This window comes from Hakea prostrata, chromosome 11 (genome assembly GCF_041222555.1).
Source record: "Hakea prostrata isolate BN-2017 chromosome 11, UWA_Hpros_2, whole genome shotgun sequence".
Classification (NCBI taxonomy): domain Eukaryota; kingdom Viridiplantae; phylum Streptophyta; class Magnoliopsida; order Proteales; family Proteaceae; genus Hakea; species Hakea prostrata.
The window spans coordinates 16999087-17003068 of NC_142610.1; the positions used below are offsets into that span (position 1 = coordinate 16999087).

The following is a 3982-nucleotide window of genomic DNA, read 5'->3' on the forward strand; positions in this document are numbered from 1 at the left end:
GGTGGAAGGTTTGCAAGGATCGATATGGCTATTGCAGGTCTGAGTGAAGGAGCAAACAGAGTCTTCTCCAGTCTCTCATTTTTTGTTTTAGCTGTAAGGTTGATGTGTCATTGTAAATACGAGGGTATAATAGTCTTTCAAATTGTATAACTAACCATGTTAACGGAATAGGACCTGTGTGTTTTTCAAACATAAATTGGGTGTCAGTGCTTTTAGGTTTCTATTTTGGGGTGTCCGTGTCATTTACTCAAAAATAAATCGCATTATCCTAACCTTGTGGACTCCATGTAATTCGTGGACAATAGTCGTAGTCGTAGAGACCATCCAAGAGACAGATTCAAACTTGTAAAAATGGACTTCAGATCAACATGCTCCCCTCACACTCTTAATGGGCTCAGCTCTAGTAAATATGTGATAAATGAATGTGAGAAACCACAATCTTAAGCCAAAAAATGATCTTTACCCACTTGCACATCAAGTAAATTTGCCCATTAAGAAACCAAGATGCCATTTAAGGTTAAAAATTTGGAAGTAAAAATGGAGTTAGGATCCTCTATCCCAACAGGTAGAGCAATGTCCTCCCTCTCACACCCTTGTCTAAGTGACTGGTTAGAGGATCTGTGCTCCTTGACACTGACAGTTTGACACTGACACTTCTTTACTACAATAAAGATGGAGTTTACTTTCGAAAACTAACAAAATGTATCGGAGGTGGGACTTCTAATGGATCCCACATGAATTCCATCCTTATTGTCTAGTTGAGAAGCATGAGGCAAGCATAGACTTCCACATGACTAGTAGAAGAGTCAATGTGAAATCCAGTCCTGACCTCAACCCGGAAACCCTGTTGTCTGTAGGTCCGACAACCTGAAGTAAAGGAAGAAGTCAACTATGGGTCATCTCAGTGGAAGACTTGGTGTTTGGTTTAGAATCCATGGAAGTTGATGACAGTGTTCCATTTATGGAAACTTGTTCAGGACTGAAAAGGAAACTGCACCCTAATGAAGACAAGATTAGTTGATGGACTTGGAGTATTATCTGACTTGGTTCGAAGGCATTTCTACATACTAGGTAAGCCACTTGGTGTGTGTGCAAAACCTCTTTAAGTTTGGATTTGATCTGGACCTTCAATTTCCTCCCTTGGCCTTGCTGTCCTGATTGGTCGACTGGGCCAGTCGTCCAATCAATCGACCAATGAGATTTGTTTTGTTGAATTAGGTCTTGGCTGCTCTATTTAAGTCAACCCTCGAGTCTAATTCATCTTTTGTGCCTCCAAACCTCCTGGAACAAACCAAAGCTCTTCCAAGTCATCTCCTTTGCATCCTTGGTGGTTTTCTTGTTGGATCTTCGTCATTTCTCTTGTTTTTGCATCACAAGTTATGTGATCATCCTCCTCTCTTCTCCATCTTTAGTTTTCTTTAGTTTTTCTTTTCTTTTCTGACTGAGAACAGTGGGGTTGATGTTGCACTTCAGTTGCAACCATGGAAAAAAATTCGGTCGAAACATGCGAAATTTCGACCGAAATTTCGCATTTTTGAAAAACCGAAACGAAACATGGGGGTACCGAAAAAAAATCATTGGTTTCGGTCGAAATCTTCGAAATTTCGAGGGTTTCGATCGAAACCCTCGAAATTTCCCTATTGGGTCGAAATGTGGGTGAGCCAGTCTGAACCGGCTGGGAAATTTGTGAAATTTCGAGAGTTTCGATCGAAACCCTCGAAATTTCGATCGAAACTCGAAACAGGGTTTTTTGGTTTAAGTGAACCAGCCGGTTCAACGTTATAAAAAGTCATCATCTTCGATCGAAACTCTGGGAAACCAGAGTTTCGATCGGGAAACGCAGGCGGAGGCAGAGAGTTTCGACGCGATTTTTCGACCATTTTTCGACCATTTTTCGACATTTCTTCATGGTTTTGCATGATTTCAAGTAGATTCAAGCCCTCCTTTGCTGAAATCGGCACTTGTTGGTTGTTTTTTTCCATGGTTTGAAGTCTATTGGAAGGTAACCTAGCTTTGAATCTACTTGTGAACAGTAGTTTCCTTGCTTTTAGCTTCATTTCCTTGGGTTTTTAGCTTCATTTCCTTGCTTCTCTTCTTTCCCCTTGCTTCTCTTCTTTCCCCTTGAAATTCTTGTGTTTTTAGCATCGAGTCTTGCTGCAAGTTGGCTCATGTATTCCATTTACAACTTTAAAAAAATTAAATCTTTAGTTGTTTAGCATGCTTAATAGATGTATTCCATTTACAAATTTTTAAAAATTAAATCTTTAGTTGTTTAGCATGCTTAATAGATGTATTCCATTTACAACTTTAAAAAAATTAAATCTTTAGCTCAGCATGCTTAATAGATGTATTCCATTTACAAACTTTAAAAAAATTAAATCTTTAGCTCATTAGCTATTTAGCATGCTTAATAGAAGACTTACAGAGAATATGTTCAAGTTGGAATGTTCAATGTTGGATGTCTGAATTTTGATCCAGAAATTTTGGTACATAACTTGTTAATGAAATATGCCATTATCTTGTTCTCTCTTCTCTATTGTTGTTCACTTGTTCCATTATAGTGCAAGCTTAAATTGAAGAATTTTTCTTAGTTTTTGTATTTAGATTAGATGTTAAACAGTTAAAGTATTAATGCTTTGATTAAAATTTAAGTGTTGGACTGTTGGGTTTCTATTTTAAGTTTTTAACGGTGATTATTAAATATTATGTATGTTTGTATCAGGAATTCAGATTCAGGCACAAGCTTTTGAGTTTTGAGTTGGAGATTCAGATAGAAACACAATGTCTGACATAGCTTGGCAAAGATGGTAAGCCTCCTCGACAGATGATAGGAAAAAGTCAGAGTGTAAATATTGTTTGAAAAAGATTGGATCAGGTGGGGCCACTAGACTAAAGATCCATCTAGCGGGAGGGGACCGCAATGTGGTTGGATGCCCCAATGTCCCTTATGAAGTTAAAGTGGCAATGGCAAAGTATGTGAAAGGAGGGCAAGAGAAGAGGGCACAAAAGAAAGCAAAGAGGGATCGGGCCGAGGCAAAGATGCTTAGAGGAGGTGGAGGTGGGAGAGACAAATGTGGATCCAGATCCAGCTGATGCATCATCCCCAGAGGCAGAGATGGAGAGAGTACTCAGGATGAGTAGGGAGTCTTATAGACTCGATGAGATCAGGAGGACACAGAGAGCCGTGGGTGCAGGGTCATCTGGAGATCCAGATGTTGGGAGGGCAAGTGGAGGCAGCTCCAGTATGAGGAGGAGCCAGAGTACCAGAGAGTCAGTTCCATTACCATGGGCCCCACGATCACGACCTAGTGCCACATCTACTGCTTCTAGACCCATTGAGGCCGATCCTGATGTGCAGATACTACGCACTGATCCTGACTTGTTTGCGAGGCCACAACAAAACAAGAAATTAAAGCATATGTGGGGTAATGTGAAGGACAAGGTGGGGATGGCCTTTTCTAAGTGGGCATTATATCACAAAGTTCCGGCAAATGCTGCACAGGGGCCTTATTATACGGCGATGGTGGATGAGATCAGTGGTGCTGGACGTGGGGTGGTTGGGCCAACCCCATATGAGATATATAATGTATATCTCCCACGGCATAAGGAAGAGTTGAAAGCCTACATTGATGGCCTTAAGCCAATGTGGATGCACTATGGGGTGACAATGATGTGTGATGGTTGGACTGGTCCCACTAGACAGTCTATCATCAATTTTATGTTGAATTGTGATGGGAGGACGGTGTTCCTCAAGTCTGTTGATGCATCCGGTCACAAGAAGGATGCAAAATACATATATGGGTTGTTGAAGAATGTGGTGAAAGAGGTTGGAGTCGAGCACGTGGTGCAAGTTGTGACCGATAATGGCGCCAATTTCAAGAAGGCTGGGATGAAGTTGATGGAGGATCCTGTATAGGCTCTTTTGGACTCCTTGTGCGGCACATTGTATTGATTTGATGCTAAAAGACATGGGGGAAGTCAA

General features: G+C 40.9%; 1 pseudogene; it reads left to right on the plus strand.

Annotated features, from left to right (window-relative positions):
* Positions 1-3093, plus strand: part of LOC149000452 (ABC transporter C family member 8-like) — a 9766-nt pseudogene extending 6673 nt beyond the window's left edge.
* The last annotated feature ends 889 nt before the right edge of the window (positions 3094-3982 follow it).